This window comes from Vicia villosa, linkage group LG2 (assembly GCF_029867415.1).
Source record: "Vicia villosa cultivar HV-30 ecotype Madison, WI linkage group LG2, Vvil1.0, whole genome shotgun sequence".
Taxonomy (NCBI): domain Eukaryota; kingdom Viridiplantae; phylum Streptophyta; class Magnoliopsida; order Fabales; family Fabaceae; genus Vicia; species Vicia villosa.
This window is the reverse complement of record NC_081181.1, coordinates 101170096-101183310: the sequence shown is the minus strand read 5'-3', so window position 1 is coordinate 101183310 and position 13215 is coordinate 101170096. Positions and strand designations below refer to the sequence as shown.

Sequence of the window (13215 nt, the reverse complement as noted above, 5' to 3'; positions counted from 1 at the left end):
GCAATTTATTAACTGAATTAGCATCACGTAAATTTACAAGATAATATAACTGAACATAATCACGTGATTGGTGCACACACGCACACTTTTGGGTAAACCTCTCTGTTGCCTGTTGCCTTGTTGCCTTGTGTTTCTTTGCAGAATAGCCAGTCCCTCGAATACGAGGATACCTCAGCCATGTTGCCTCGATTAAAGATCATGGTCCCTAATGATGCTGCCTTCGATATACATGATCTCGACCCTCGTAAGTTGCCTTCGAAAAGGTTGAGGTATCCTTTGGCTGCCTACGAAAAAGGCTATTCTGATCCTTCCCCTTAGACTACCTGCCTCTCTATGGCATGGGTCAGTCTTATGGCGAACGATAATGCGATGACCCGTTTACATCCAAACGAAAGGCTTCCTGCCCCCTTATGGCATGGATAGACCCTTTCATCCTGAAAGGCTAAAAAAAACTATCATCTAAGTTTAAGGTAATTGCCCCTAATTGCTTTGCCTTGCTCTAAACTTTTTATATTCTTTCTCATAATCCTTCAAAAGGGCTACGCTCATTTACGAGCTAAAGTCCCTATTCTTTTCTTCTACATTTCTGAAAACAAAGAGCAAAGCAATTAAGAGCCCATGGAAAACCATGGATGCAAAGGGTGCCTTACACCTTCCCTTTGCATAAATTACCCCCCGAACTCAAAATCTTTTTAAAAGGTATTTTTCTGTTCTTTTAGCCTTTCTGATTAATTTGGATAAAATAAAAGTCGGTGGCGACTCTTGCTTACCGCGACATTTTTGATTAAAAAGTCAGTTCACCGTATTACAAATAGAAATGATTTTGTTTGGCATAAGGAGAAGGAAGAAGTATCTAAACTTGGTTGGTTAGCCTTCCATAGGTGGCATGATTGGTTCACAGCTCAAAATCCTAGAGAAACGCAAGTTGGTATCAGAAACTTGATCAATTGGTCCCCTCCTCCTCTTGATTGGTTTAAATGCAATGTTGATGCCACCTTCAATCAGCGGTTAGGTACTACGAATCGCGGTTGGTGTATTCGAAACGGTCAAGGTAACTTTGTTGCTGCTGGTACTGCTTGGGACGAATGCACTTTTTGATAACACGATTTTATATCGTATATTTAGCTTGAAATCCGTAGATATTTATAGCATTTTCCGTTTATTATATTGATTTATTATGATATTATGCGAGTATTTGCTTTGTTTCAGGTTTTACTCTTTTATTGAGACTATTTGTGAAAAGGAAAAGAAATGGAGCTAAAATGACCAATATTTATGCCTAAAAGATGAAAAAGGGGTGCTGAAGTGAAAAAGAGGTGCAAATAAGGCCAAATGCCCAAAGAGACAGACCAGCCCACGAAGAAGCCAATTGCGCGTGGCCCAAACCATTCCAGCACGTGGGGACGCACGTCTCCAACGTCTCTATGCCACGTCACCAAAGTGGAGACGCCCGTCTCCAGCTCTTCCTACATTTTCTCCACTTGAGACGCACGTCTCAAGTCATTCAAAGGCCCTCCCTGAAGAAGTGGAGACGCACGTCTCCAAGCCCAGTCTGAGAAGTCCCTACTTTCACGCATTCCAACAGCAGTCCCTCGCCTATAAATAGAGGCTGCTACTTCAGTTCAAAACGTTCGATTTCCTGCTAACGAAGTGCTGCCGAAATTGTTTCGCGCTTATTATTTTTCTTCCTGCTTTCATTTAAATAGTCTTATTTTCTCATAACAATTTCTACACCAGAAATTGTTGTGAACTTTTATAAATCTAGCCTTACGTTAGATTTATCGTTTTATTTTCCTTGTTTTTAATTTCTGTCCGTTTAATTCCGAAGAACGATCCAGCCAACCTGTGGTGGAAGTTCGGTACTTGAAGATTCAATCGCAATTTATTTTATTCAGGTTTATTATTTACCGCCTTTATTTATATTATTATTGCATGATATATTATATGCCAATTAACATGCCTTTTATTATAAACCATATTAATTTATGCATGCTTAACCGTATTAATATGTCTGGCTAATTTACTAAGATATCGGTATGTAAAGTAAGTTAACTGTAGGGATCCGAAATAAATTGGCTTAATTATGTTTTATTAATTATCACTTGTTTTTGGTTTGTATGTCTAATTTAATTAGTAAGTCTTAAAACCAATAGAGCGAAAGTTTGAGGGTTTAAGACGGTCAAAGGTTAAAATCAATAGAGCGAAAGTTTGAGATCTTTAACTGGATAGTAGACATAGGACATTAGTTTTAAGGATGGCGAAAGCGTATTAAAACTAATTAGAACTTATTTATTTTCAAAAATTGTTTTTACACCCGAGCGGGATGGCGAAAGCGTACGTTAGGGATATTAGCATGTTCCGAGTCAACAGAGCGAAAGTTTGAGATTAGGAGATTTAAATAGGTAACGACTTCATAAAACAAGCATTTTATTAATTACGTTGTTTCCAAAAAGCTTTTCTAAAATCTAGTGGGATGGCGAAAGCGTACATTACGAGTTAGGATAGTACTCTAAATCAACAGAGCGAAAGTTTGAGAGGAGGACTTTTAATCAATTGAATTAATAAAGATTTTTAATCGAATTATGCATTAGCCAATGGACCTTCGGATCACCTAAAGTTAAACGAAATACATACTGATATCCGTCTATTATTATATTTCTTATTATTCACAATCACTTTCCCTTAGGAACAATCACATAGTAACCTTAGATAACGGTAGATCGATTCATAGTCCATGTGGATTCGATATCTTTTAAAACTACACGACACGACTGTGCACTTGCAGTCATCAGATTTATAGACACGTAAAGTCGTGATCAAGTTTTTGGCGCCGTTGCCGGGGAACTATTTAAGTCGATATCGTAACTCACTGTTACACCGTAGAGACTAGGGCAATTCTTTCTTTTCTTTCTGGAAGATTGTATGCCAAATACTCGTTCACAAGGAGGAGATTTAATACAACGAATTAACGAGATCGAACGTTTCATTAACATCAAACGTCGAGCTCGCAATCTTCCCGAAGTAGCACCAATTCCGATTAATCAGGAATTGACCTTTACTGATCAAATCAATCAAATTATCCCGAAGTTAGAGATGGCTGCTATTCGTCCTCTTAGAGACTATGCCGCTCCTTCACGCGCTGAACCGCACTCAAGTATCGCACCACCTGCGATCGAGGCGAACAATTTCGAACTGAAACCTTCGTTGGTACAAGCTGTTCAACAGAATCAATTCTCTGGAAGCCCTGCAGACGACCCCAACCTCCATTTATCCGTGTTCGTGCAATATGCCGACACTGTCAAAGCTAACAACGTTAGTTCCGAAGCTATTCGATTACATCTCTTTCCTTTCTCCTTGAGAGATAGAGCTAGAGCGTGGCTTCAATCCCTGCCTTCTAATTCCATAACTACATGGGACGAATTGAAGAGAGTATTCTTAGCAAGATACTTTTCGCCTAGCAAAACTGCTATGCTAAGAGGTCAAATCAACGGATTTACCCAGAAAGATAACGAATCACTCTTTGAAGCTTGGGAACGATACAAGGACATGCTTAGACTATGCCCTCATCATGGACTCGAACCATGGCTGATCATCCATACTTTCTATGGTGGTCTCCTTTATAACACTAAAATGACTATAGATGCCGCTGCTGGCGGAGCACTAATGGACAAACCCCATGATGAAGCATACAACCTCATAGAGAACATGGCACAAAACCATTACCAATGGGGTGGAGAACGAGCCGCTCTAGAGAAAACCCAAACCAAAGGAGGAATGTACGAAATAAGTGGTATAGACCGCGTTAACGCTAAAGTAGACGCTTTAACTCAAAAGATCAAAAACTTAACCATTACTTCTTCAGCCACCGCTGCTGCCGTAGCACCTAACTGCGAGATTTGTGGATTAACTGGACACACAGTTGCCGAATGTCAACTCTTGACTGGAATCCCATCTGATCAAGTAAATTATGCTCAAGGAAACCCTTATTCTAACACGTACAACCCTGGATGGAAAAACCATCCGAACTTTTCGTATAAGAACAACAACGCATTGTACACGCCTGGACAAGCACCTGCTGTCCCACCTGGCTATCAAAAAGCGCCTGTAGCTGCTCAAAACACCCCTAGGAAGTCGAATCTAGAAATCATGATGGAGAACTTTATAGCTTCCCAACAACAAACCAATAAGGACTTCCTGAATCAAAACATCCACAATAGCGAGCAACTAAAATAATTAGCGAACAAAGTAGATGCCTTAGCTACGCATAACAAAATGTTAGAAACCCAAATTTCACAAGTAGCTCAACAACAAGCACCTACTGCTGCCCCTGCTGGCACGTTTCCTGCTCAACCACAACCTAATCCTAAAGGACATGCGAACGCGATAACACTACTAAGTGGAACGAACTATGATGGACCTATCGATCCTAGAACTCAAAACGCACCCATGTCCCAACAAGAGCCAAAGGAAACCAAAAAGACATCAACTGATGATCAAACTGCTAAGACCGATGAGAACAACAACGAAGTGGAACTTGAAAAAGAAAAACCTTACGTTCCACCACCACCTTATAAGCCACCAATTCCGTACCCTCAGAGATTAGCTAAATCCAAAACCGAAGCGCAATTTAAAAAATTTGTAGAACTTCTGAAATAATTAAACATAACCATACCGTTCACAGAAGCCATAACCGAAATGCCTTCGTACGCTAAATTCTTAAAAGAAATTCTATCGAACAAAAAGAAACTCGAGGATAACGAAACTGTAACACTTACCGCTGAATGTAGCGCTATCATCCAAGATAACATGCCTCCCAAACTGAAAGATCCTGGAAGTTTTTCTATACCCTGCGTAATAGGAAAGACTATTATAGAGAAAGCCTTGTGCGACTTAGGAGCCAGTGTTAGTTTGATGCCTCTTTCAACCTGTAAGAAGCTAAATCTGGGTGAGCTTAAGGCAACGAGAATGTCTCTTCAACTAGCTGACCGTTCAGTTAAATACCCTGTAGGAATGTTAGAAAATATCCCTGTTCGTGTAGGCCAATTCTACATCCCAACTGACTTCATCATAATGGATATCCAAGAAGACTCTAACATCCCGATCATATTAGGAAGACCATTCCTAGCAACCGCTGGTGCAATTATAGACGTCAAGCGAGGAAAGCTTACCTTTGAAGTAGGAGAAGAGAAAATAGAATTTATTCTTTCCCAATTCCTAAAAGCACCTTCTATAATTGACACATGCTGCTCTGCCGACATAATCGACGAGTGTGTTAATGAAATAAAATCCGAACCACATAAGGAAACCGAGATCCTAAGAATTCCTATACCGCCAATATTTGAAGATGACAACTGGCGTGGGGAATATCAAGATAACCACCTGAGTGAATGTTTAGCATTAACTCCTGATCCTATACCTGGGCCTAAGAAACCTGCTATAGAACTTAAAACACTACCTACTGACCTTAGGTACGAATTCCTAGACGAAGAACAAAATCGACCAGTTATAGTTAACGCCGATTTAGGATAGACCGAGACTGAAAAATTACTCACCGTCCTAAGAAAATACCCAACCGCTTTAGGATATAACATATCAGATCTGAAAGGAATAAGTCCTTCCCTCTGTATGCACCGCATTATGCTCGAAGAAGATTGTAAAACCTCTAGAGAACATCAAAGGCGAATAAATCCTATTATGAGCGATGTGGTTAAAAAGGAAATCCAAAAACTGCTAGAAGCCGGAATAATATATCCAATATCCGATAGTAAATGGGTTAGTCCTGTTCATGTCGTACCAAAGAAAGGAGGAGTTACTGTAATCACTAACGAAAAAGGAGAATCTATAGCACAACGTACCCAAACTGGATGGAGAATGTGCATTGACTATAGGAAGCTAAACAAAGCCACCCGAAAAGACCACTTCCCTTTACCATTCATAGATCAAATGCTCGAACGCCTAGCTAAACACTCACATTTCTGTTATCTGGATGGATACTCCGGATTTTTCCAAATTCCTATCCACCCTGACGACCAAGAAAAGACCACGTTTACCTGTCCTTATGGTACATTCGCTTATAGACGAATGCCCTTTAAACTTTGCAATGCACCCGCAACCTTCCAGAGATGCATGATGGTAATATTTGCCGACTTCCTGGATGGAATAATGGAGGTCTTTATGGACGACTTCTCTGTCTGTGGAGGAAGTTTTGAAACATGTTTAGAGAACCTTGAACTAGTACTTAAACGATGCGTAAGCGTCAACCGTGTCCTTAATTGGGAAAAATGCCATTTCATGGTTCGACAAGGAATCGTACTTGGACACATAGTATCCGATAGGGGGGTCGAAGTGGATAAAGCTAAAATCGAAATTATCGAAAACCTTCAACCTCCCAAAACAGTTAGAGAAATAAGGAGTTTTCTAGGACACGCTGGTTTTTACCGATGTTTCATTAAAGATTTCTCTAAAATAACCAAACCCTTAACTGAATTACTGATGAAAGATGCCGAATTCATTTTTACCGATAAATGCACTGAAGCATTCCGTACGCTTAAACAAGCATTAATCTCTGCACCAATTATGCAACCTCCCGACTGGAACGAGCCTTTCAAAATAATGTGCGACGCAAGCGATTATGCTGTAGGAGCCGTTCTAGGGCAAAGAAAAGATAAGAAACTACATGTCATATACTATGCGAGTAGAACCCTAGACGAAGCTCAAATGAATTACGCCACGACAAAAAAGGAATTATTAGCTGTCGTATTCGCGTTAGATAAGTTTCGTTCTTACCTGGTAGGAGCTAAAATAATCATATACACTGACCACGCCGCTATTAGGTACCTCCTAACCAAGAAGGACGCCAAACCGAGACTGTTGAGATGGATCTTGTTATTACAAGAGTTCGACTTGGAAATTAAAGATAAAAAGGGAACTGAAAATGTCGTAGCAGATCATCTCTCTCGACTGGAAAATCTGAAACCCAAACAAGTACCAATTGACGATGATTTCCCTTATGAAAGACTCATCGCTCAGTTAGAAGCTAACGAATTAGAACCATACCATCCAATCACTGAAACCAATAACTTCGCAGAAGTAGCTTTAGCCCGCTCTGACACACCTTGGTATGCAGATTTCATAAATTACCTAGCTGCTGGTGTACTTCCTCCTGATCTAAGTTACCAACAGAAGAAGAAATTTTTCCATGACCTAAAACATTACTATTGGGACGACCCGCTCCTTTTCAAAAGAGGCCCCGATGGAATCTTTAGACGTTGTGTACCCGAGGAAGAAATAGGAAGCATAATAACATATTGTCATTCTGCACCGTGTGGAGGACACCATAGCACATCTAGAACCTGCGCCAAAATCCTTCAATCTGGACTCTTCTGGCCTAACCTGTGGAAAGACGTTTATTTTGCTGTATTAAACTATGATAGATGCCAACGAACCGGAAATATTTTGAGACGTGACGAAATGCCTCAGAAGGGCATTCTAGAAGTAGAAATATTTGACGTCTGGGGAATAGACTTTATGGGTCCGTTTCCATCATCATTCGGAAATCAATATATACTCGTAGCTGTCGATTACGTTTCGAAATGGTTAGAAGCTATAGCTTCTCCTACAAACGATACACGAGTAGTTATCAAACTCTTCAAAAACGTCATCTTTCCTAGGTTCGGTATGCCAAGACTGGTAATTAGCGATGGTGGGTCCCATTTCATTTCAAGGATACTTGAGAAACTCCTTCGAAAATATGGAGTAAATCATCGAATAGCTACACCATACCATCCACAAACAAGCGGACAAGTAGAAGTATCTAACCGTGAAATAAAACAAATATTGGAGAAAACTGTTGCTATATCTAGAAAGGATTGGTCATCCAAGTTAAACGAAGCTTTATGGGCTTATAGAACAGCTTTCAAAACTCCAATTGGAACCACCCCATTCAAACTCGTTTAGGGAAAATCATGCCACCTTCCGCTAGAGTTAGAACATAAAGCCTATTGGGCCATTAAAAATTTAAATTTAAACTACACTGCCGCTGGTGAGAAACGACTTCTAGACATAAACAAATTAGACGAACTTAGACAAGACGCTTATGAAAACGCCAAAATCTATAAAGAGAGAACGAAAAAATGGCATGACAAGCGTATATCTAGGAAATTTTTTAGCATAGGCGATAAAGTACTTCTATTTAATTCTAGATTAAAATTATTTCCTGGAAAGTTACGATCTAGATGGTCTGGTCCTTTCGAAATCACTAACATATTTCCGAGCAGAGCGATAGAAATCAAAGGAGAAACCGTCAAACCTTTTGTCGTAAATGGGCAACGTCTTAAGTATTACCATCATCTCGAACACGATGAAAACATCCAGATTTTTAAACTTGATGAGCTGCCCGCTCATTCGAAAAAATAGTTTTCTATTTTAAAATCGTCGAGCTTACGACATAAAACAAAGCGCTTGGTGGGAGACAACCCACATTTATTTTTAATTATTTTTTTTAATTTTATTTTTATTTTAATATTCTATTCTATTTTTGAATTATTTTAATTTTAATTATTTTTATATTTTTCCTACATTTTATAATAATTACTATAATTATAACCGCTATCTTTAAATCGTGAAAATCTTTCCGTTTTATAATTATATTTATTATTATAACTTGTTACATTTTTATTTTATTTTTCTCTTTATTTTTCCTTTTTAAAACAACACTAGCCTAGTTCTAACTTAGTCTTAATATTTTCAACTTATAGGTTTTCTTAACTACTAACTCTTCATGATGCAAGAAGTTGACAATATGGAAGTTGTGTTTCGTGGTAGAGGACAAGAAGCGAGGTATGCTAAGCTGGCCGAAAGGCAAATGGATTTGACTCGCTATCCTCACCAGCCGACTATGGAAAGACTTGGTATCAAAGAAAGCGTCATGCACTTGCTGAACAAAATCGGTTGGATCGGTTCTCACCTGTTCCGTAAGTTTAGTACTTACCGAAAGCTCACTCTGGAATTCTTGAGCTCCTTGACTTATCTTCCTAACTGTGGACAAGGGCTAAGGAAAGGAGTTATTCTTTTTCGACTCTTTGGTTTAGAATATCAGTTTTGCATCCGAGATTTTGCTGAAATGTTAGAACTACCTAATGGATCAGATGCATACACCATAATAGCTGAAGACAGTCTTGCATACTGGGAGTTGGAAAGATTTTGGGGCAAGATCACTGGAAACGATAACCCTGAAGAGAATGAGTTTCAATCCGAGAACATTCATAACCCTGCTTTCAGATGCTTGCATAAGATCATCGCTCACTACATTTTCGGTAAACCCGATAATATTACTGAAGTTACTAGAGAAGAGTTATTCATCATGTTCTGCACCTCTCAGAATCGTCCGGTCAACGCCATCGCATTTATGTTAACAAACTTCGAGCGCATCACGCAAGACGAAGTTTCACCTATTCTGATCGGCGGATTTGTCACTATGATTGCTAATGCTATAGGACTGAGAATACCTCTACTTAGATTGACACCTTTTGGTTCCCACAATCCTATGGACATTCGCTTCTGCTTTAATCGAGGTATCATTGGTAACCTTGGACCTGATCAATTTGATTTACTCATTGATAATAAAGTACTGGATCAGTTCACCTTACCGAGTCCAAGGACGAGTGTGCACAACCCTGCTAACTGGCTTTACTATGGTCAGATTCCTGAGAGAGAAGCCTCACCTGAAACCCCACAAGCTTATGAACATTTTGATGAAGAAATGCACGAATCGGAATCTGAACCTGACACTCCTCCTGGATACTATGAAGAAGGAAATATACCCTTAGATTACCTTGAACCTGAATATGAACCTATGCCTGAGGATGATCATGTGCCTGAATATGAGCCTCTTCCTGAAGATGAACCCATTCCTGAGTATGAGCCTGAGACTCCTACTGAAGATTATACTGAAGATATGACTGATGTCGAGCTTGAACCACAACAACCTGATGCGTCCACCAAATCAGTGAACCAAAGAACTCCTAATCAAAACACACATGAGCAAGCCATCAATGCACTGCAACAAGATGTACAACATGTGCGCAACGAGTTACACACTCTGCAAATGCACTTCTTCGATTTCATCGACACCGTCAATGCTCAGTTCGACGAAGTTTTCAAACACATTTATTCTAATGTGCACAACAATAGACGTGGCTAGATGTTACCGCTTAGATTATTAGATTTTATTTCTAGTTTTAGCAATTTTTAATTTCTAGTTTAGAATTTCATTTTCTGCAATTTTACATTCTGCTTCTGTCAACACTCAGTACCAGTTTTAATTTCAAATGCATTATTATATTCATTACTGCTACTGTGTTATACTGCATTACTATTAACTGCTATATATTCCTGGTTACCATTATTTTTGCTGTTTATAGTATGACACAATGACACTGTTCTGCACTATTATTCTCTAATTAATCCTATCTGTCAGAACTGGTCCACACCCATGCATGCGTGACAACCACCTGCCTAAGCTAGGAGACGCACGTCTCCAATTATGTGGGACCAGAACCCTGCACGCAAAGGACAGGAGACGCCCGTCTCCATGCCCTGTCCCCCAGCAGACTGACTGCCTGAGACGCGCGTCTCCCAAGGCCAGCAGTCTGCATTGCATTTTGACCACGCAGAAGCATCTTTACTCCCCATTTTGAATTTTGAATTTTGAATTTCAAAATTCATCATTCAATATTCTTCATTCTCCCCATTATTTCTTCCATTTAAACACCCTAAACCTCATTCATCCTCCATCATTCATCTCTTTGACTCTACATCATTTCCCATTTCTCCATTCCATTCAAACTTCAAACACCACCATAACTCCATTTTAATTCTACATTAACCACACCATTTTCAAACCTCACTATAAAACCACACCACCACCACACTTCTTCTTCACAAACTCCAAACCATTTTCTACTCTTCTACTCTCCATACTATTTTTCTTTCCAAACACATCATGCCTCCACGTTCAATCATCCGTAGTGTGCGTCCTGAGAGGCCACCTCCTAACCATGCAAATATTATCTTTCGAGAGGATAACAACGATGCTCAAAGAACCAAATACCTCGCATTCTATGAACGTTCGGTTGTTCCCACAAAATTTGTGAACATCGAATGTCTAGAAACTCTGGGTCTCATAGATGGTGTCACCCGTTTGCTCACAAAATCTAGCCTACACCATCTCTGTACCAAACCCGTACCAACTTATGAGCCGCTCGTCTTAGAGTTCTTGAGCTCTTTCAATTACGACACTCCTTCTGATCAACCATTTTTAACCGGTAGTATCCAATTTCGGATGTTTAACCGTGAATTTACTCTGGATCAAGAAGCAGTGGCTACGTACTTGCATTTTAATAATGCACCAAATGCTCTCCGCACAATCTTTCAAGAACTCAATGGCCGATCTTGGGAAGAACTCGCTTTCGAATTTTGGTTTAATCTCACTGGCGAAATTCCTACCAGTTGGAGATCTCTACATGCTTCTCATATTCAAAACCCCACTATACGTTATTTTCAACGTGTTTTGGGGCACACTATTTTTGCAAGATCCAACAACCACAAGGTAAACCAAAATGAATTATTTTTCTTATAATGTGCGCTAAACAATATCCGTTTCAATGTCGCACCTTTTATGCTCCAACACATCCAAGGCTGCATCAACGCCCCCGCTACAAACCCCTTTCTGTTTGGCGGAATTATTACTTCCTTGGCCTGTGCCTTAGGTCTTGGTGATGACTTCATCTCCCTCTCTCATCTCATGATGCCTGCTCAATCACTCGATCTCACTTACTGCCGTGACTCTCACTTGGTTTCACCCCGCCATGATGGCCGCTACACTTTGGTCGTCAACAAAGTTCTGATTCCTTATGTCATCCTGCCATGCCCAGAGCAAATCAACATCCGTTATGTTCAGCGTTGGAGGCTTATTAATGATAATCCTCAAGAAAACCAACCTGAACATCCTAATGAACCTGTGGATGCAATGGAAGAAGAACTCAACCAAGAACAAGCTGATGTCAACCAACCTCCTCAAAACAACCCTCCGCCTATTACTCTTGATGCCATGTATGCTGCTATTCAACGCCAAGATCAACTTTTTCAAGCTATGCAGACAAATCAAAACGAAACACTAAGGCTTATTCGAGAGATGCAACAAGAGCACCGTGACTACGCTATTAGGAACGAAGGTCAATACACCGAAATTGCTACACAATTGCATGATCTTAACATTCGTGTAAGTGGCTTTCCTACTGATAGACGTCGTCGTGTTCGTACAAGAGGCGCAAGCAGTTCCCGCAACCGCAACACTGAGGAGTAGTTCACATGCATTGAGGACACTGCATCATTTAAGTCTGGGGGAGTCGTATTACTTGCTTTATTTTTATTTCCTTTCAGTCTATTTCCCTTCCTTGTAATGTTTTTTCTAATTCAATAAAGAATATTTATGGAATTTCAAGTCTTATATGTATAATTCCATGACTATTATAATTTCTTCCATTTTCTTGAGCCATAACAAAAATTTTCTCCATAACGATAAACGCATAACCCCACACGTTCGTGAAATACGAAGCTACTCAAATACTCAACGCATAGAAATCACAATAAAGATTCAAGACAATACCCTTATTGTCCCAACACTCTAAAACCCCCAAGTTTGCGTAACCGATTTGAATACCCTTTATACCGAAACCACCGACTTTAATTTTTGAAGTAACCCTTAGTAGTTTATTCTAGAAGTCGGCATCGTCTTAGATACCAACTACGCAGAGAGTCGATGAATATAAGTGTATGATCCTTATAATAATAAGTATGTGCTTAACCGCTAATAAGAAATGTGCCTACTAAGTAAGGTGATCCTCACAAGATCATTTAACCTAACGGTCACAAATCTCAAATACAAAGTGTCATACCCCAATTTTTGACCCTAAGATCATACATCATTTGCATCTCAATCATTAATCAAGATCACAATCTTGAGATTTCATTTTTCGGTGTTATGTTCGCTTCGTCTTTGAGGGGAACTATCAAGCACCTAATTTTCTTTAATTTGTTTTATACTAACCAAAATACAAAAATATGCATTTTGTTTCCCTTGTTTGTGTTTTGTAGGAAAAAGATCGAGCAAAAATCAAAAAGTGCAAGAAAGGGAATTTTTGAAATTTTCAATAT

General features: G+C 39.5%; 1 non-coding gene across 1 annotated transcript; it reads right to left on the bottom strand.

Annotated features, from left to right (window-relative positions):
- Nucleotides 1-3468: 3468 nt before the first annotated feature.
- LOC131654317 (small nucleolar RNA R71) lies at nucleotides 3469-3575 on the bottom strand. Its single transcript, XR_009299358.1, has one exon. It is a non-coding gene; the product is annotated as a small nucleolar RNA R71 (small nucleolar RNA).
- Between the last annotated feature and the right edge of the window lie 9640 nt (nucleotides 3576-13215).